This window comes from Nesoenas mayeri (genome assembly GCF_963082525.1).
Source record: "Nesoenas mayeri genome assembly, chromosome: 7".
Lineage (NCBI taxonomy): Eukaryota > Metazoa > Chordata > Aves > Columbiformes > Columbidae > Nesoenas > Nesoenas mayeri.
The window spans coordinates 10,051,748-10,074,563 of record NC_137551.1 but is presented as its reverse complement, the minus strand read 5'-3'; positions in this window follow the sequence as shown (position 1 = coordinate 10,074,563).

The window sequence follows — 22,816 nt, the reverse complement described above, 5'->3', positions numbered from 1 at the left end:
TTTGTTCTTCAAAGATTTCAAACAAAACATTTTATTAAAAAAAAATATATATAGAGAGAGAGAATAATATGGGGTTTTTTTGTGTGTGTGTTTGTTTGGTGCTGTTTTTTTGTTAGGCTTGCTGCAAACTTTCCTCTGGTTCTAACTCCTTTGTCTGAAAAGCTTGAAATTACTTCAGTTTAGCTGAAATAAATACTTCTGTGAAACCAAAAGGAAACTTAGTGTTTGCTCCAATAGGGACTATTTTTAACATTTTATTGACAATAAGCAGGACAATTAAAGGGAAGATAACTGATCCCTGAGGTGCATCACTTCCAGGTCCCTTAGATACAGACCTCTCTGAATGGGGTTCAGAGGGCGAGGAGGGGTGACGGAAAGCACAAGTCTTTCTTGCCATTTCTGAAATAACTTGTAACTGTTCTGTTCTTTCTCTAAGGTGGAAGCTTAGCCTTCTCTGTACATTAGTCATATTACTGCATATTGCATCTTAAGTGTGTCTCAGCTGAGATACAAAGCCAACCTGTTATACTTTCATCTCTTTAGCGCGCTCAAAGGACTGCTATCAGATCATCACTATGTGTTGCTGCTCTTATATGTAGAAGTTGTTGAAAATGAGCGGAAAAAAGACCAAATTAGTTGCATACCTGTATCAGTTGATATCAAAGAGACAAAAGAAATGACAAAACTGTGGTCTTTATCAGTCTAATAGCTTTTTTTTGCAGCTTCCCCAGCAGCACATGCTCTTGCTTAATCTCAACCCTAACAGATATTGATCAACAAAATTATTTTTCAAGGTCATGGCTCTGGACAGAGTCTTGCACCAGAGATAAGCAACACCTGCTTCTCAGGCAGGTACCGCTCCTGTAGCTGCTGTGAGGGCTGTGACCTGCCCTGAGAGTGCCAGGGGCTCTTGAGGGGTATTTAGGTCACCCAAATACTTTCTGTTAACAGTGCAAACCCCCCCACCCCCGCCTCGACTTTGTTAATTAGAGCTGCATGGAGTAACCCAAGATTTATCTGAATTTAAAGGGACTATTTTGACTCCCTCCTCCCCCCTCCTCGTCCTGTTACCTTTTTGTCTCTGTTCATTTTGATGTGAAATTCTGAGTGTGCTATGTGTGGTGTGTTTCTGGTTGTGTTTGTTTTGCGGTTTTTTTGTTGCTTTTGTTTTGTTTCTTTTTCTTCTAACTGTATGCGAACTACTTGATCTTTCATAATCAAAAAGTTTTATTTTAAAAGTTTTACAAGTACAGTGAAGAACCTTTAAAATGAATGATGCCTACACAAAGTTTGTCTGGGAATACCTGTGTGGGTCTAGTTACCACAGGAAGACTTCCTTGCCAGTTAAAATAGGGGGCAAATCTAATTTTCTTAAAATACAGAGTATTGGGAACATTATTACAAAGGATGTTAGTTTGTTCTTGTATTGAGAGTTAACAGTGGGACAGAAAAAAAAAAGGAAAAAAACCACTTTGAAATATATTTTTTGTCCAGTAACTATTCCTTCCAAATGAGAAAAACGCTCTTCATTATGAAGAACAGCTGAAGCACTTCTTAACACATACTGGAGTGATTTATTACTTTTTTTTTTTGGCAACAATAGATGGAAAAGCTACTTCCTAGTAAACAGTGGATACTTGATAATGGCAGCAAAAACCTCAGATTTTAGTTATTATTTAGTTACTAAAGGTTAGGGTTTGGGAGTCACCCAAGCACACTCTTTTGGGATGTTGCAAAATTTGCAGCCTAAACTATTTCGTGTTTTCCTTGGAAAGCCACAGTGATATTACCCACCTTTGCACTGAAAAAATTTTGAAATGAGTCCAATCTGCTTAAGTTCTCTTCTGTTTGGTGAGTTTGATGTATAATGAAAATCTTGAGTTAATTCCTTAAAAGGCAATGGACTGGGAAGACACCTGATGGATAGTATATTTTGTAAACTCTGATTGCTTCCTTTTCCAGTGAGGAACCAACCACCCAACAAATGGCAGGGAGATACTTCAGTGTTACCATGTTATTTTTGGTGTAAAAGGATGGCAAAAAAAATGGAGGTATACCAAGTTCAGCCTCTTTCAGAAACTGTCCTTTTAGATTTTTGGGTTGAATATGGGGTTAATGTGCAAGTAGTGTGTTAAACGGATTGACAGCCCTATCTCTGGACAGTAACTTGTCTTCTGGGGTAAGCTGGTGCACCTCCAGTGATGCTGTAATTTGTGTTCACCTATACTGGATGTTAGTGTCTGCAACAACAAATGGAGTTGTTGGGGCCTTCTCAGAATCAGCTTATTTCCCTTCTGGATGCCGGTCCTCTGAACATCTGGGTTAGAGCTGGCAGGCTTGAGTAGATTTTATAAGCACACCTCCACTTATGTGTGGTGGAAAATCAGCTGACACACAATCCATTTGTTTCTTTGGTGCAAAGAAATAATAGGTTGCAACTGGTTGCCATTTTCTAATGATCTCTGTGCATTGAAAGAGTCATCAGCTTTGTTCCGTGTAATTGCATTCTTTAAATGTGGCTATTTGTGGTAGATTGTAGCTTGCAACTACAAACGCATTTGTGTAGACAGTAGATGAAGTCCATTGATTCTCCTTTTAGCCTTACCCAAGCAACTTCTCTGGTTTTAGTGCACTGACAGCTGGCTTACCTCCATGAGAGGACGTAGAAGTGATGTCTGAGGTGCACTTCAATTCCACTTAAATTATCCACTTGTCTCAGGCTGATTCTTCTGTTTCGTGGGTTATATATTGATATACCTACAGAAACTTCAGTTTCTACTGTTATGAAATACTCCTTAGAAAGCTACAGAATAAGCAAGGAAGACAATACAAAATATTCAAGCATCCTGTCATTATACACTGCATATTTTATACAACACTTAAAATATAATATGTGAAAAAAGAAGACAGAGCTCCTGTATTGCTCTAGAGAGTTGGGGAAAGTCTATGCTGTCTTTGCTATAGACTATATAATTCTAAAGTCAATGCTGGTCCTATTTTCAGTACATCAGGTAGCTTATGAACCCAAAGAACAGTAGGTGCCATTTTTAACCTTTAGTTCTTAGGTGGTAATATAGGCTAGTTAACTATTTTTTTCCAATTTATTATAAGACTTGAGTGGTAATTCCAGTTTTCATGCTAGCTTAATCTTCAGTTCAGTGACTGTCAATTACTAACAGAAACACACCGATGCTGCTTTAGCAATTATGATCTCAAGGTCAAACAGAAATGATAAGTGACCACTCTTGTTTCGAGGTGCCCAGGTCTGAGACGTGCAGGAGTCTTTCCAAACACTGATCCTGCTGCACTGAGAAAGAGCCATACCCTTCAAACTTTCCCAAAATCTTAGTAATCATCCATATCTTCTACTCTACCTCTCCAATACTTGCTTAACTTGTATTTTCATCTTGGATTCTTTTAATGTGCTAATATCTCTCACCTTTGTCTCACGAAACATGGTAGGTGGATGCCTCTGGATGGAAAACATGTGACTGTCTCATCTGGGGCAAACAGCGAAGTTCTCCCCCAAAGTACCAGCAGAGTGTTTTTCACCTGTGCATGTGACTGTGTACACACACACACATACAGAGTATATTCAAAGCATTGTGAACATTGCTATTCTTTATGTAAATGAAATTAAGTTTGAGAGTTTTGGTTTTGTGTTTATTTGTTTGTTTTTTACTATAAAGTTCCTCTAAAAAGAGAACAAAACAAAACACAAAAAACACAGGCACACAAAGAAAACACTAACAAAACCAACAAACAAAAAAACCTACACCGTATGTGTTGCAGGGGGGCGATGCTTCCCATGTGGTGTCATGTTAAATAGCAGTTAACGTTTCCTGACCTAGTAATGGTGCTGGATAAATTAGCTCAAGAACACATTCCTACCTGCATTCCTGTGCAGCAAGGGTCAATTGATATACCTCATTTGAAAATGTGTCTTGCATAGAGGAAAGAGGAATTAGGCATCTGTCACATCTCACAGGAAAAAGATCCTCTCTTCTCACTGAAAATTAAATTGTAAATTAAATCCCTTTTTATTTATTTTCATGTGCCAAGGGGTGTTGACTCCCTGAAATCAGGTGTCTCTCCATACATTCTGTGCCTTGTTCTATGATTAGTGATGACCTTGGCTCAGAGCCAGGAGACTTATCTTTACTCAGAAAGGGAGGCTAATTTTCTACAACTCTGAAGCAGTGCTCCACTGAAAATCATCCCTCTTTTTTGTGGAGGAGCAAGAGACATGAGAATCCAGAGGAAACTATACTAGTGTCATCAAAAAGGAGAAACTCAAGGAGTGTATCTGAGGATCTGTCAAATGTCAGACCCTTAGAGCGACAGGGGAACAAACCTAAAGCATGTGCTTCTCTGAGGCTGTGCTCAGTAACACAGCATGAATGCTTCTAGTGCTTGTGAACCACAAATCCTGTCTCTTGAAACCACAAGCCCTAGCTTCATTTTGTACCTTTGCTTTACTGCCAACATATAGAAACACAGATAGCAAACACAATTTGTTTTTTACATGATTGTGCTAAGAGGCTGAATGAAGGAAGATACCACTTTTAGCACGTATAGGCAATTTAGGAACTTTTACAGTTAAATACCATTAGCAGAAGGCAGAGGAATATTGTGAGTTGCACAAAGTCCAGGTGTGGTAGCTAAGCAACTGTCTCGCATGCATCTTGCCCTTTGGAGAGAGGACTAATGCAGGGGGAGAACAACAGCTCACATTAGTGTTGGAGATAATTGGGCTGACTTCTCTATATAGCTCCTTCCCTTCTTTTACCTAGTTGCAGTTAACTTTATTTTACCTCTCCCAGAACCTCATGGCTGTTCAGAAGTGCTCACTCCGTGCCCAAATGCTGTTGGGGGCAACACCACGTGGCCCTGGCTGGGGATGTGCAGCCCTCTGCCAACATGGGAGGCTGCGGCACTCAGGGCTGGACTCTCTCTGCCCCCACTCCCTGTGCAGTGGCATCTGTGCCTGTGCAAGAGAACTTGTCTCAGTGATTCCTACTGTCTAAAATTCAGTCTATCTTAGTTGAAGTTAAAACAAGGAAAAAGCAAGTGAAATAGCTTCTAATTCTGCTTCTTGACTTCCTAACCCCCAGTGCACTGAAGTGCTTGAATCTATATTTCATGTTTGATCAGTGGGACATAGGTGCTATTGAAGAACTTGACTCTAGTCTGTTGTTAGCAATTATTCAGTGGGAAGTGACATGGTGGGCTCTATATCTGGGTCCTGTCCATTTGCCAAGACTGCTGTCACAGGTGCGGCTGTGGTCATTTTTGGGAGGCAAACATTAGCCTCGGGTGAACAAACTGAATTATTGTGGGTCGAACACAAAGGTCCTTGAGAGAGGTTTCAAGGTTATCCATCTAATGTGTTTGAAAGACAGCAGAGGAGCAGTAAATGACACAGGTGTTATGGGAGACCTTATTTGCAAGCTTTCTTGTGTCAGTCTGGTGGTGCTCAACTGCAGCTGCATGCCCCTGTCCTGGCAGTGCTCCTCAGAGGGACTGCACCCATATGCTCTTCTCACCCCTTTTGTCACTGTGAAGGTGTCAAATTTGACACCATTCCTTTTTAGTAAGTGGCTAAAGAAATAAAATTAACCTAGGTTGTAGAATCTAAAGTTATTAGGGGAAAAAATGCCTTCAAAAAAACTACCCCCAAAAGGTATATACAGCAGAAATAAATTTCAAAAATGAACCTGTTTCCATGTAACTTGTTCTGTAATTTTGCAGTATTAAATCATTTGTGAAAAGCTCATACTCATCCTAAGTACAGGAAAGGAAATGTTTCTAGTCAATTTCAAGCTTTGCTATTTCTTTACAAACGTACTGTTAAATGCTGAGCATAAATACTGCATATTGCTTCAAGTTATTGTCTCACATTGTCTTCAAAATCAGTGAAACTGTTCTCATATGTAATCAAAGGAGAAAGGCTATAATGTCCCAGGAAGGTTCATCCCAGTGCTGCTGTCTGCCTTTTCTAGCAAAGCATAAAGTAGGTAGCAGCCCCTGACAGACAGGCGTGTATCAAGATAAATTACCAAACATTTACAAAACAGATCAAGCAGAACAAGAACTTTGTCTGAGAAATGTTATATTAATGCTTCAGTAGACAGACCTCAGTAGTGTAGAACATTAATAAATGATGCATTCTTTGTTAAATAAAGTGTGGATGTGTGTGTCTATATCTATATACTATAGAAGAGCATTTGTTTTATATTATTTTATAGAAGATAAACCCCTCTAGCTTTCAGAACAGTGGGCTCTTTCTAATTGACTGCAATCACTTACCACAGAGATATCCGAAATGCCCTGAAATATTTTTTGAGATATTTAATTAGGTTATATATTAATGTTGTAATGGATTGGAACAATACCCAAGTATTCAAGTAAACCACAGGAAAAAAAATAAAACACAAGACAAAAGTCATCTTAGTTTGAACCCAACCTCCAATGCTGGTAGCTGCCTCTGGTGCTGCCTCTTCACCCCAGAGATGGATGGTCCCATAGTTTGAAGCATGAAGCAGTCAGTTGCCAAGTGGTGGCACAGGGCTCTTCAACCCACAGCCCCTTCCAGATAGTACAAACTAGATGCCGAAGACTTCTGCAAATCTCCCCTAGGTGGACAGGCCTCCAGTGTTTCGGAGGGCTAACAGGCATAACTCAAATGAAGCTCTGAACATATGAAAAGAGATTCATATGCTGAAATCTGTTTGTCAGCTGCAGTGCTGAACCAGGCCCGGCGGTGTCTGACCTTGTGATGCCATTCACAACCGCCCGCTGTTTCTGATATTTTCCTTTTGGCAAGGAGGAGGAAGGAGCAGATATCAAAACTTTCTATACACATCTTTGATATTTCATAGTGGGTGTATTTGTTCATCAAGTGTACGTGACTTATAGGTACTGTGCATTCATGATATGCTGCTCTTACTTGTTTGTAACATTGGCAGCAGCAGAGAAGATAGTGGCTAATCCTGGTAATCCTTCTGACTTGTTTATGCTGTACATATTTATCTGTTGTAAATGTGTGTTTGATAGGCCAGGAGTTCAACAGAAACGAATTTGTGTCTAACCTTGTAATACCATAGCCGCTGCCAAATTAGTTCTTGGGAACAGAGGTCTCTGCAGCCTTAAACACTGCTGGGAGTGCTGCTTACGCAGCCCTGCTAATATTTAAATAAGCCTCCCCTGTGCAAACAACTGTGCCTGAGCGCAAGGTAGATAATTTGTGGTTATGTGTTAGCAGTAAGGCTTAGGAGATGCTTTGCACCTTGGGATGGTGGCCTGGTGTTACACACAGCTTCAGCTCAGCCTTTATCCTGGGCTGACAGCAAACTCAGTATTATATACATTGGCTCAGACCACTTCTATACCTATTAGATTTACAGCAAACTTGTGCTTCACAGAACTGAGCAGGGTTTAATCGAAGACTTTGTGAGATCCTGTCAGCCACAATAAGGGTGTTATTGCTGCTAGTCGCATTATTGTCAGAAGAATTACTAATTTGTCCTTCCCCACACTACAGCCTGTGCCTGCAGCTGCCCATGGGACAGAGCTGGCTGCAGCTGCAAACCTCTGTGGGAAGCAAATAAATGGCAGAAGTTTAGAGCTGAGTTTGGCTTAGAAATGAACTTCCACTGAACCAAATGAAATATATAGACTCTTCAACACTTGTTTGTTTGACTTCACTGGAATAAAAACTGGGTATGTGAATGTTCAGAGGCCTGAGAGAGGTCTGCAGAAATAGCACAGCGATTTAGAGCATCTGAAGGTTAGGGATGCTGTGATACTAGCAAGTGCCTTTTTGACAAACAGGTTAATGTTTTAAGTTGTGTTTCTACTCAGCTGTATGACTTCATATATTTTTGTGGGAAGTAATCACTGGTCTTCATTTAGAAAAGTTGTCCTGAGAAGTATTTTGTTCTCCAACTGATATTTTCTCATAGAAAACTTCTGCTTCAATAAATCTGTAGTTTGAAAAGGGAAAGACCAGCAACTTTTTTTTTCTTTTTTATGGAAGCTTTCTGACCTGCTGTATTTCAGACGATGTGCTAGTATGAAGGCTTGGATATCACAGAAGTAAAGCTCCTGCTATTACTTCTCAACAGAGATACTAAATCCTTTAGCACTTGAGAGCAAATCAAAGCTCAATTCAAGTGGCAGTCTGAGGCTTTTGCTACTGTGGGATGTGATGTTTCTGAGGCACCTGGTTGTACATGAGGAAGCCACAGGTAAGCTGTGATGGCTGGAATTAAAGGTCTGCTCCAAAGCCTCTTGATTTCAATAGGTCCTCAATTAGCCCTTGTGGTGTACTTTCGTCTTCACGGGGAGTTGGTAAGAGGGTCATAAATAAACCTGGCTCAGACTCAGGGAGCTGCTTTGGATTTGGTTTGTGCAGGAATGAGTGCTTTTACTTTTCCAGCATGATTTCTCTTCTCATAATATATATAGGATGACCAAAATCTGAGTGCCACATTTATGAAAAGGCGCTGTGGGAAGGTATCTTATGGACAGGTTGGTGAGTCAAGCCCTGTGCCTGATCTGTTTGGTGAGCTGCAGATCCTTTTATTCATTGATTGCAGCCTCATGGGAGAGGAGAGTTTATTTACAGGTTACAATGAAATTAAAGCTGGAGAAACAAACCAGCTAAAAAGGCTGCAACAGGGATGGTCATCAGGCTTGGAGGAGCAGGAGGGTTGCACTGTATAGCGGTGTTAGTTGTTAAGGGATTAAGCACATCTTAGTAGGTTAAAGCAGAAAGGTGACGAGCATCTGAAACCTCTTGTGGGACTGGACCTGATCAGCACCTCCTGGATTGAGTTGCAGCACGTGCTTGGTTTATCTGCATGATCAGCACCTGATTCTGCTCTTTGATTATTTACTTGCAAAGTGCAATAAGGCAACATAAGCCTGAAGATTCACTAAATTCCCTGTATTCTCACAGTAAGGTATGGTGAAGCTACAATTTACATGCACACTGAATTGCTATACGGAGAAAAAACCAAACACAACACCTGTTGAAATAGAAGCATAAGAAAGATATATGGTTATTTAGACTTTTGATTAACTGTTCTGTAGTGTTCAATAATAATAAAAAGATGTTACTTTGGGGCTGGGGTAGGTGTATATCTTTTCTACCGGATGGAGGCCGGGGCAGAGGGAGTCTCCATGTATTGGTAGCTGGTTCAGGTGAGGAAATAGTCAACATCGCACTAATTTGCCACTGGAGCAGAAATGTCAGGAGAGATTGTGAAAGGGCACTGATAGGAGCAATTATATTGATAACCTACCATTCCCAGCAGCAGAGAAATCAATCTTGTACTAACAGGACTCTGACAAACTTCTATGAAAATCAGAAAGGAGTCAATATTCATTTTGTGATAGAAATAACTGTAAGGACTTTCTTGGTTTTCCTTTTTAATTTTTTAATTCTTCTTACAAACAGCATGTTTGAAAATGCTGTAAATAAGAGAAATGTGGTAGCATTAGAAACAGTGTACCTGTTGTCCTGCCATTAGTTAACTAGATGTGATCATTGCTCTGTTAAAGGCACACACTCCAACAACTTTACCTATCTGATTGACCCTTTACTCATAGGTGTGTGACAGTTAATAACTTTATTTAGTAGTGAGTTAGAAGTTCCACAAACTTGTCTTACCTTCTTTTCAGTGATGTTACAAAAACTTATACCAGCTCACAATCTTCTCACACTCTATTTTCCAGCCCCTTGATGTGTCACCAGGCATACACTTTGCACTGCATTTCGTTTTGATTTTCACACTGTAATGGATTTTATTTTAGTCCTAACACATATGGAAAGGGAGCATTTGGACCTCAACAGAGCTTTTCATTTTGAAATATAAATGAATTTGTGATTGGGAAGCTGAAATAAAAATGAAGTGTTTTGAATTCACTTTTTTTTTTTTCTTCAGATTTTCAGTTTTGAGATGTTTCTTTTTTAACCCAGTTTTCAGTGGGGAGAACTGTAGAAATGTTCTGACACCCATGAGCTGAAATGGGTTATGCAAACTTGGTGATGGAAATAAGGGAATAAAGTTGACTATCCCATCTGCATTCGGTTGCTTCCTTGTTACTCGTTATGCTGAGAACAAAGCACAATATTGGAAAAAAAGAAAAAAATTGAAGTTAATGTGAAGCCATCTGGATCCTACCAGATTACAAAGGACTGCAAAAATATATAGAGGAAATGGTTAAAAGTCCATGAGCTGAAACCAAATCGCATACCATTAATTGAGAATCTGCCTCTTTCAGCAATATGTGCAAGAAAACCAGAGGCTTTAGAATATATTAGATTGGGAGCATTAAGTTTAACTAGAAATTGTTAAGTGAAATGTTTAATAAAATCTCAGTAAGAAAAGAAAGATTACTTTATTCCTTCAAGCTGTATCACCTAGGAAATGTATATGAACCCAACAGTCTGGGCAGAGCATTGATCGTGTATTGCAAATTTGTGTGATGGAGGTATGCAATGTGAATCTGTACTGCTAGAGAGCCAAACCTGCAAAGGTGCAGAATGCACCAGTTCTTGCTTTGAATAATAACCAAGTCAAAGTCGTGAACTGTGCGAAACACTGCATTTCCACAAAGAGCAGCAAGTGCTAGAGGGTGAGAGGAAAGTTTGCTTTTTCATAATGAGGAAATAATGTAAACGTATGTAATCATTAAGTTGCACAAAGGGACTGACACTACTTGCTCCCTCTCTCACTGTGCCCTTGGAGATGGAATTTAAAAGGATGGTGAAAGGCCAAGGCCAATCTCTTGTAGGCCTCTCTCAGAGCCTGCAAGCTCAAGGACCAGGCTTGGCCTTGGGCTGCAGCAGGGGGATACAGATACAAGGAAAGTGCTTTGGCACCCTGGAAGCACCTGTAACTTAAAAGGTGCCTGTTACAGGTACAGTAGCCTGATGTATAGTTGCAAGAACGCTTTTTCTAGGAGCAAGGTTAGCTAAGGTAAGCTTGATATCCAATATCTACTGCCCTCTCTAATGTTTCATGCTTTGTGTTTCTAATGGTTGAAATTTTAAAATAATCTCAACATGGAGAAATGATAGTGTACTGCTGTGAATGTAGTGCCAAGAAATGTGGATAGCAAAACGCCCTTTGTTCTACAGTGAATGAATTTAAGGAACATATACTTGCTGTAATTAGAATATTGCAACAGTCTTTGCAAGTCTTAATTAGCAGCACCAGATTAGCAAATCAAAGAAAACTGTAATGCCAGCACCTAACAAGCTTCTCGAGTCAAAGGAAGCTAATCCCAAATTACTTACAAATGACTTGCACACTGTGAACAAAGAGCAGGGGAAGCGACTCCAGTGGAGGGAAGATTAAAAAATTTTAAAAAATACTGCACACAAAATGGCCCAAAAAAACATAAAAGCAATTCTTCCATTGCAAATGGGATGAAATTAGTTCAGTTTGCCCTGCAGAAGCTTGTGCACCAGAAGTGCTCTTTGGGTTCACAGGCTGGCCTGGCTCTGAATGGTTTTGAACATCATTGGTCCCATTGGCAAAATGAATCCCATAAATGCAAAAGGTTTATTTTTTTTTTCCTCCTGGATCTTGGATTAACATGAGCAGCCCAGCTGGAAATTTTTCAGGAGTCTAAAATGCCCTACAGTCATGTAAATCAAGTTCATTTACAGCATTTCATTTCTGGTTTCTTTAATTCTAAATTAACCTATCTTCTGAAAAAAAACCAAAACAAAACAAAACAAAAAACCATCTTGAACAAAAGGGACGATGTTTAGGAGCTTCATAATATCCTACTCTTTCAACTTGAATATTTTTTTGAGAGAGAACTTGCTCTAAATGACTGTCTCTCCAGGAGAAGATGAGGATTAACAAAGTGTCATTTTCTGGTGGAGAAACGTCTCATTGTAAAATTTCCAAGAGTTTTTGCAGTGAATGATGCTTCATAGGAAATAATGCATCGTGGTTTGGCATCTCAGTACATTTTTAATGCTTTCAGTGAAGCAAAATGTGTGTTGAACTGGGTCATGCCTGGAATACTCTGTGTCATGTGAATGTTCCTGTTGCATATAACCGTAGCTCTTGTGTTTTTTCTTGTAGATATTCCAGAATTCTTTGGAATTCTTTCTTTTTGACTGCATGCCAAAATATAATTCTTTGAAACTTTAAGTTTAGAAGTTGGGGTTTTTCCACCTTTCTTCCAAGGGAGGCCAACGTTGCCATACATAGCAGCAAAGTTTATCTGACAGCGACTGGGTGTAGGACTGGAAGCGCAACAGCAGCACAGTTAATTTGGTAGAAAAGGCATCACCAGCTGGGCTCTAAACTTAAGGCCTGCTGACTTGCCAAGCAGGTTGCAAACCCTTTTTATAGAAATCTTAGTGTCCGGCAGAAAAATGACAAATACATTTTCAGCGTCCCCATGAGGTGCACAGATTTCAGCACACAGAATACCTTCATGTAGCGAAATAGGTCTCTGGGTTTCCTTAGAGCAGTGGGACTCTGCTCTTTCATGCTTCATTCTTTTGTGCACGTCTTGTTCCGTTATTACTGCTCCTCTTTCTTTTTTTTTTTAACCAGGGATGTTTAAGTTCTGGGAAGGTAGTCCTCATATTTGGCAGCACCAATTCCTGAGATATGTAGCCGACTGAGTATGCTATATATGATGAATATCTTTTATTCTATATATATATTTATATTCTTTATAAAAATATCTTTTATTCATATAAAAATCTAGCGTTAGAGGTTTTTGAGACTAATAGTTTATTCTACCACCAAAATAATCCTTAATTTATTTTACTCTTCCCTAAAATAAAGTTCACTGATGCCTGTGCTCATCAAATTGTTAAATGAGTTTGTCCATTAAATATGAGTCTTATTTTAGAAGACACATCTTGCATTGTAGTCTTTTATGTTTATTACACTGTCTCTTAAAGGGAAGTCTGGCCTGCCTTGACTTCCAAAGAAGAGTTATACAAAGAGTCATGAAAAGACATAGAGTATTCTGTTGTTTGTGTGTGTTTGGTTTTTGTTTGTTTGTTTGTTTTAAATGTAAACTTGGTTCTTATATCTTGTTCTCGTGCACAGAAGCTCTGAAATTCTTGACTGAAGACCAGGCTGTTAAATACAGAGACATTGCTCTGGTTTGAGGCTGAGGATAAGGTATCTCTTATCTTCCACTGTTGGTTGCAAATGATGTTTGGCATTGGTTAACTTTCCATCAAAGGGAATTTTTTTGGTTTGTGCTGACAGATTTGTGGTGTTACTGAAGCACTTTTTAGCACTTTACAGACTGTATTTTAACTCCTGTAAATTAAAAAAAAATATATATATAATAATAAAAAAAAAGGAATCCACTGCCTAATCCAATCTCCTGCAGATTCAAATCTGAGCTACAAACTCCATCCAAAGACCTTAGACGTTGTGTTAGACCTTGACCGGTGTTAGACCTTGACCCCCTCTTAAATAAAGAACCCTTCTATGGTTTTGGTAGAGCATCTCCATTTAACTTTTGGAGCACAGGTATGAAAACCACTTAATAACCTCCTGCCCACCTGTTGACACTGACCGTTTCTGCTCTCATACAGTACAGGGAGAGTAGTAACACCCTTGGAGGATCTGCAGTTTGTGGTGTACCAAGAATCAACTCTGAAGCAGATATAGAGCAATTCTCCACTTTTTATATAGCCTTATGATGAAATCTTCCTGCCCAGATTTGGACTAAATATTCTTAAATATCTCTTGTTTCTGTTTTAAGAAAGGGTCATTTACTTTTCTTTCTGAAACGGCTTTCAGAAAAGTCAACCATATGCCTCATTGCTTATAAGACTAATAAATACCTCTGGACTTTGGCAAATCCTTAGCTAAATGACTCCAGGGTCAATTTCCTCTAATAGATTTAGTCACTTGGTGCATGCTAATTTCTGAAAGAAAAATAACAAAGGTGATGTATATTGAAGAGTGACTTTCTAGTGGCTTTCATGAGAGTGAAACATCTCACCACACATCCAGAGCAGGGGCTCTGAGACCTGTTTGACCTGTCTTTATCTGACCCTTCATAAAAAGGGTTCTTGGAAGTGTGGCAGATGGTGGTGAATTAAATGCAAATGGACACTAACTGGATTGATCCCTTCTGGTGTGCACAAGTCAAGTGCCCACCATGGATTGTTACCAGTTCTGTCATGTTTTTAGCCTGAGTGTTGAGGCAAATCAGAGCAAGCTCACCACATATGCCTCACCTATACCTAAGAGCAGGGTCTGAGCTTCGTGTCCCCTTTTCCTGTCCCTCTCCTGCCTTAGGAGTTCACCAAGCCTTGCACTTACCCTTTGGTCAAAGTAAAAAAGCATGTGTTTCAGCTCTCTGTGTCTCAGTCGTTCCTGCTTTTCTTGACCCGGTTAAGCCCTGAACTTTTACTTGAACTTGCAAATTCTCTTTGAAAGGCAAGAACAAAAGCAAATTGCTTGCTCTTTCAGCTGATGAGCTGAAGAGTGACAAATGGCTGCGTTTACTGAGAAAGCTTTCATATTTTGCATTTGATGGTGCTGTCAGATGTTTTGTCAAGAATGACTTAGAGTTTCAAAGGTGCTTGTGGAACTGATGGTCAACAATTGTTAAATAAAATGGAATGTCAGTCAGTGAGGCAGCACTTCAAAGTGGTCTTTCTTGGGCATAGAGAGATGAGACTCCAGTTGAGGTGCTCCAGAGGTCCTCCAGCTCTGACCTTGTAAGCTAATTAGTAATAAAGGATTCAGGATCTTTCCTTTGTGTTCAAACTTTTGTTTCTCAGTCTAAAGCAACACTTAATGAACAGCAACATAAAACAGAGAGAACCACTGGGACTTGAGGGAACATTTCTGAATTTCTGTGCAGAGACCAGAAATACTTCCCTCATGTTTTTCCTTTTTGAAAAAGGACTCCAGAGGTAACAGCTCCTGCAGAGGTCAGTGACAGTGGGTCAGTGCTTTCAATGCCTGAGTGTCGCTAGACCTAGTCCAAAATCCCCTGGTGCAACTGAGGTATGTCAGTGTGTGCAGATTCATTGGGATATAATTGTCCCAGGGAAACATTTTTGGTTGATGAGAGGTTGAAAAAGTGCTCTCTGGTCTCTTACCAGTATGTGTTGCTACATATGACCTGAAGATAATAAAGAGAGGACTCCTTGGAGGCGCCAGCTCCAAGACTTCCTCACTAGCTGTCTGAGTCCTCTCACTCCATTGGTGTGTTGAGGGGAAGGCAAAAATCTAAAAACTCTGAGAAACATTGTATCTGGGGCTTTGGGGTCCTGAACCATTTGAGGTTCCCAACACTTCCAAGCTGGAATTAAGCAAAATGTTGCAACTACCCAACTCTCTGGGTGTTATCATTCTCTGCACAGCTCCCAGATATGTTTAGAAAAATAATTTCAGGCTCTTCTGGTTTCAGCTTTGTCCTCTTTCTTGTTTAAAAGGCCCAAGAGCTGAATTAACTTCCAGAATCTTCAGCGTGAATTCAGCCTCTACTACTGCTGTAATCACCAGACGAGGACCATGTGACATGAACCCTTGGTCTCACGTGGGTTTGCTCATAACAATCATAACAATAACCATTGTCTCATCTCATGCAGATTGGCTTTTTTGGCTGGAGTATCATTAGAGAACTACGAATAACGAATGAGTCCAGGAGATTAGTTGTTCTTTCCTCCCTGTTACAGGACAAGTCCAGATAGAAACAGAGTGTCTTCAGTGAGGCAGCAACACCTGCTCTCTAGATAAATTGTTTCAGCTTTGAAAGTTGTCAAACCAGAACTCACGACCAACACAGAATCCAAATAGACCCTTTGCACAGGCTGCAGATGTAAAATAAACTGGGGGGTGAAAGGTGCCAAGCAGTGGAAAAGAACCAAGAAAGCTTGCAAGTTCTCATGCTATGGTCAGTGCTGGGCAAAGCGATTCTTCCTCTTCCCCATCCTCTCATCTCTGACCTGAGATTGACAGTGTTATATCTTATAATGATATTGTAAAGGAAGAATTGCCCAATTGTAGAACGATATCAGAGAATTCTAAAACAAATAATAAATTATAACACTAGGAACACTAGCTATAATATCTAGGAATGTGTTTGTTTAATAAAGGACAGTATCTTATTTCCCTAATGAGTTTCCCAGGTATTTCCGAATTTGTCCCTGGTAGGACCAGTTGCATTAGAAATAAGAGCTATATACTGTTTCTGATTTCCAGTAACATGCCATATGTAAACAACGAACATTTTCTTCAGGAGATTTTGGAGCAAAGACATTGATGTGACAGCATTAAATGGGATGAAGAAATATGGGTGTTTATTTTGTCAACATTGAACTGTGGTGCCCTGAATAGCTTGAGTTGCATACATATCTTCACTGGTTACATGAGCAATTTGGGCACCTAGTTTTGAAACTATGCACAGGATGATTGCTTCCAAGACAGTGAAGAGACCCTGAGCTACACTGTAGCAGTATTAGTGTGGTGTATGATGGAATGATTTTTGGTCTCTCACTTTTCTCTTAAGGTACTGCTGTTGTGGATGGGTAGAATGGATTTGTGGTTATTTCCTATTATTAAAGATAGGTTATATGCTACCTTCATTAGCCTTAAAAATTATGAAGAAGGCTGAAAACGTAAGGAAAAGGTTTGAACAGTGCTTTGAACTGTAGGTGGAAGTGACTAGAGCTAACAAAAATGAAGATTAATATAAATGTGTGCTGGTGGCACAGGGGTATCAAGGAGGTGAGGTGAGGAAAAGTAAAGAAAAAAAGGATGTGAGCTACCCAGTCTGTGTAGAAATATTCCAAATCTAAATACATTTATAGAAATAGTAATAATTTTTTTCAACTGTTCTAAAAAATGTACAGAAAACAGGAAAATTCAAAGATTAGAGCTAGACTTCAAGAATTCCTCAAATGAAAGGCTAAGCTTTGTAAGCCAAGAAAAATATTGTATGCTAAAAATACATATTCATAAAAGGATGCATAGCAAACCTAAGCACACTGTACAAAATAAACACTAAAGCACTATTGACTCTAGTAATAATTGAAGCAGTGTGCTTCAAAGGAAGTAAAATGCTAGGGAAGTCAAAGCTCAATTTGAACTGCTAAAATAAAGAGGAAAAAAAAAATCAATTTATAGGAAAATACAAGGCAAAATAAGGAAGATTGCATTTGCCAAACTTGACAAAGAACATATTAATAGTTGGCACAGCACAATGCAGTGCCATGGCAGAGCTCCCAGTCAGCTCCAGGTGAGCTGGCACCCCAACACTGACCAGTGCAGGGGTGGGAAGTGGTGCTGGGGTGAAGCAGAGTCCCTTTGCAAGGGCTGCATCCAGCACAGATGTGGTTTAAGCACTTAAAAATGCCCTGAAGGATAAACAGGAATATTTCTGTGAGAGTGGGAGCTGGAGAGTTTAGTCTTGGGATAGAGATAATTTTGCTGTGATTATGAACAACATGGAGAACCCACCAACTGACCTAGGAAACCACTTGTGTTGGACGTGAAACAGAACTTGCAACATAGACTGAGGTGGGATCAGTCAGAGTTCCCAATCGTTCAGGACCTAGGCACATAAATAAATATTTTTATTGAGAGCTGAAAAACATGCTCTCCCTTCCTGATTCTGCTCCAAAGTTAATATGAGCAAATGACTCCAGATGTTGTCTGCGCTGGAAGGAGCTTTGATGTTCCTCTATCCGTTTTAGGAATGGAAGGTATCATGTTGGCAGGTAATATCAACACTGAAGCTGCTTAGCCTCTTAGGCTACATCTTGTAAAGGATGATACTCATGTCTGGGCTAATAGATGAGCACTTCTCAAACATCATAATGCTGGGGGGCACCTGCAGCAGAGGAACAAAATTTTTCCTCGTTATTGTGTGTATGGCAAGATACAGACAGTGTGGCCTGTGCAGAGGTGTAAAGAAAAATTTCTTTTTCTTCCTTCTTTGAACATGCTGTTATTTCCTGATTGCCTTTACTTTTCATAACATTTTGAAACTTGTTATGGGCTGTATTTCCTTCTTGACAAGAAGCCCCAGGCTATGTTATTCCTTGTGATACACACATTGCTCACCAAGACTATGACAATATGTTTTGATCGCCTGCTTTGCTCACAGTTATGTTGTGTTCCCTTGCAGAAGCGGCAGGGCAGGCCAGGGCATGGGCACTGCTTTTAACTCAGGGCACCTGGGCATCTCCAGGGCCTGCAAGGATGAATAAAAGGAAAGACCGTGGGGATGGGAGGCACACTGCAGAGCTGGGTGTTTAACTTTTACTGCAGATTGTGACCATGAGGACGAGAGGGCAGACAGGACACTGGCTTCAGAGTTGATAGCAGGAATTTATTAGGGTTCAAAATGTTGTGCCTAGTGATTCAGGAAGTTATTAAACAAATAAAACCATGTAATGAATCTGCCTGAAAAGACACAGGAGGTGGGAGGACAGGTGGTCAAGTTTGTCTGTATTTGTTTATTTTTTCCTCTCTTCTATGGTCTACATTACTTTAAGTTATGTGTATGTCAAAAGTTATTTTAGTTTTTTGCTAAACTCAACAAAAGATGTTTGCAATCGTATCCATTTAACTCTTTGAGCCAACTCAGGACCATGGTAAATACATACATTGTTAAAAGCAGTCACTCTTTCCAGATGTCAAAAAAGTTTATTTGGAACTAACTGTAATATTATATATAGCTATGATAATGCTCAATAGTGCTTGACTGCTAGTAATGTGGAGTAAGTTGGCAATGAGAGATGAAAGAAGAAACATACCAAGCAGTAATACCAAGCAGAACAATATGTGAAGAAATCAATATTTCCCATTTGTGCAGCTCCCATAAAGGGAAAGAATGACAGTGGTTTTATCAATTATCGTAAAGTATTCAAAGGAAGTCATGAAGGAATTTGCAGTGATAGAAAAAAAGCAGGCTTGATGTTGCTCATTTCAGCACCGTAGGTGATCTACAGCTAGAACACATTGGAAAAGAGTCTGCCGTGCTACTTGTTCATCTCACCAGGTCCCTGACTTGGTCTCCAACTGAGTCCAAGCTCATTTTGTTCTTATGATTACATGATCAAAGCATGAACCATTTTAGAAAGTTTAATGTAGCAATAAGAGAACACTTGCCACTACAGAGATCAGGTACACTGCATTCCCAGTGAATTTCAAGAATGTTAATACCATAGATTGTACAAAAGTTAAAAATCAAGGGTCTTTGGTCTTTGTTAAATTATATATATTTCCTCTCTGATTTCAGTAATAAATTAGTAGAATATGGAATTTGTATCGTTAAGAACTTCTAAGGAAGCACTCAGCGCAAAAGTATTCTCTTAAAAGGAATAATGCAACAGCCTTTTAAAAATCACTGGCAGAGCTTCAGGACAATGGGTTGTCCCAGGCATTAGCAGATGAGCTGCAGTCAGAAGATGGCAAATAATTCAGTGATCTTTGCAAGTGAATACATCTTAGAACATGTGTATAAGACAGACAGTAACATACTTTTCCACAATGCCTGGCTTAGATTCTTTACATTATGGAAAGCTGAAAGGAACAGGGGCATTTAGTATTCCAGATCATTTTTGCAAATCTCTGCTTTTGTTAAAATACAGCTCAAGTGTAAGTAATTGGAATAAGTCACCTCATTCATAGCTGTTGATTGCACAGTGAAAATATCTGATGATGGATGTATGAATGTAACCTGGGACAGAGGAAGAATTGCCCAAGAGAAATGTAGCAACAACAAATATCAAATTTTGACAGCTTGTTCTCTTTTGCATTTCTGTCTGAGACAAATGTGAGTTCAGAAAGCTTGGAACCTGTCTAATCACGCTTTTCTTTTTACTCCAAATCTAGAAATTCCTAAAGAAGTTTGTCGGGTCATATAAATTGTCAGGAAAAAAATATGCCCAGGTGCAGATTTCTTAAAGTTTGCTCAGAAAATTAAGAAAATGAAGACATGAGTTTTAGAAAGCATTTTGTTCCTGCCATGTTTCAATATATAGATTTCCATGTATATAGGATACATCTGCAAAGACTGTAATAACTAGTATATCATTTTTACAGTACAAACTCTTCCTTGTTAGATTAGAAATAAGTTACCCAACATCCTGCCTTAGCCATGTTGGCAACATGAAAGACATTACTAAAGTGTCTACTTTCTCAGAAGAACTGTGCAAACTGTTCAGGGTGTATTAGAGTTTAAAAAAAGAAGTTGAAAGCACTTCTAATGGAAATCAGTTCATTTTTTTTCCTCTGCTCCAGAAGGGCTGTTTGAAATGGCAGCAACCTTGCACTGATGTTCTTGGCTGAGATAGGGGTGACTAAAGAAATCAAGTTCTTATGTCCTAAACTATTACTGAAGTAACACTGATAGTATGCATGAGTGAATTGTTGTTCTAAGAGTCATATTAATTAAAAACTAAACAAAAAAACAAAAGGGGCACTTAACTTCATTTAAATAAGACCTAACCACTTTTATGTCAAACAGAAGTGTGGGGAAAGGGATGCTCTGGGCAGAAGATTGAAGAAAGCCTGTTGCACTTAGTGGCAGGTCTCTGCCTTCCCTTGCAGGAATCTCTTGTGCTTCCAAAGACCCCGGCTGGGAGCAGAGCTACTGCACACATCACTGTTGGTTTCCTCTTCAAGTAACCACAGGACTGGTGGTAAGGATAAAGGTGCCACTAATTTTCCTTTGAACAAGAGTATGTCTTTTTGTATCTTTTTCATGTAAGCAAAATATGCAGACTGCTATTGGCTTTGTCAAGTACAGCAATGCAATGTTGATCTTATGCTCTCGCCCAGAGTTGTTTACACACATTGATAGGCTTCAGTAGTCCCACTCTTGGGCTAATTTCTGCCAAAATGAAGGCAATCTGATCTACATGCACACAATGAAGCCAAATTAGGCCCACTGTGCTTTTCTTTATCCATTTTGGATGTAACCCACAGTAATAGTTTTTTTTTTTTTTTTTTGGTCTATATTGTACTAATATCACATTTCTGGAAAAGAGCTATTAGTATCAAAACAACCACATTCATGTAGTTGCTGAAGATGCACAGGTTACCAGTGTATCCTCCAAAGTAATAAATGGGATAATTAAGGAAGTCAACCACAGGAAGAAGCTGTGGGGAAGGACTTGTCTCTGGGTCTCTGAATTGTCTCCAAGGCTCTCTGACTTGTCTCCAAGGCTCTCTGCAGGCTTGGAGGACTTCTTTGGCTCCCTGCCTTTTCCCCTCCTCTGTTGTCTGGTTAAATGCTAACACCACCCAAGGGGATGTTTGGGCTGTTTCTGTAAAGAGTGGGCTCCTAATGTGTGGGAAAGTGGTTGTGCTGAGATTTGACTCCGAGCCGGGGACTGGAAGTGCTGCTGGTGGGAGTTACTGGCAGATGTCCCCTTGGCTGGGTCTGGCCTTTCTGCTCTCAACACTGCAGTGTTGCAGTTGTGTTGTTGTGACATCATCTAGAGATTAAAGATGTATTGTGGCAAGACTTGCAAAACACATGGTGAGAAAGAGCCTCCTGAAGAGCTTGATTCTAAATAAGAAAAACTGATGAAGAGTAAGAAAGGACACAGAGGGACAAAGCCTTGCAAAAGGTCACACAGCAGGGTCAGTGGCAGATTTGTCAATTGGAGCTGGTCAGAAAAGTCAATCTTTTTCCCAGCAAATGTTCTCCTTGAAGGCAAAAAGTAAAATTACAAGAGCTTTCAAGTAGCTTGCTGGAAGCTAAACAACCTGACTCTTCGACTCCTCAGCTCTCTGTGGTCTCTTGGCTGTTGGATAGGTATCCGAACATTGATTGGGAACAGAACATCTCACTCTGCTTAAATATGTAGCAAAAAGCATATGGCAGGAACACTTAGAGCATTGCTATTTATCAAGCAAATCTCTTCACAGATGTCAAGAGTACTCACTGAATACTCAATATATTGATTACTGTGTTTAGTAAATCATATGTTAGCTGGCTAAATGCATATTTTATTATAGGCGAGGAAGTATTTTCTTGCTGGGAACTGTCTGGCTGTAAGGCGAGTGTGATTCTATTTCTAGATGTTTCTGTTGAAGATATTCATAAGTGGAGTTAGCATTACCAGAAAAATAAGAACTAAACTAACAATATATGGTGACACCAGAGCCAAGGACTTCGCTACCTGGCATTCATACATTTACTCAGAAGAGTTAGAAGAACAAAAGCACTCTAGAGAGGTGGGGCAAGGAAATGCACTAAAGTCCAGGAAGTGTGCCTCCATGTTAGGTGAGCAGGTTTCACCTACCTGTGCTACATTGACCTGGGACTTTTCCCACAGCTGTGCCTGCCTAAGGACCTTGCTAACTATGCTTAAGAAGGGCCAGGAGAATCTCACTGCTGTGCAGGCTGCTCTAAGCAATCCATTATTTCCAGGGTTTCTGTCACCTTACCCCAGCTGAAATCATCTGACCTGCAGGAAGGCTTGTGTGTAAGTTCTCACTGCAGCTCTCTGCTTTTGGCAGCCTTTCTGCAGCCACCCACCGCTGCTTTCTTAGAGCAGACCTTGTCCACCCACCCACCCCACAGTAGCTGACCCAGGAGTCAGGGCTTTTTGCCAGTGTATGGCTCCTAATTCTTGCCTTGCAGCCCACAGAAGAACCTCTTGCAGCCCTGCCTGCTGCTATGTTTCAGCTGGTTTAGGAATCAGCTTAAATCTGTACTACAAATATAAGGTGCTCCTAGATGGAGTTTGTGACTTATTCTCAGTTTCCCAAAGCTGCTGCAATAGATGCATTCCCATCTGCACAGGGACTCCGTCCTTCTGTGTTTTTAAAAG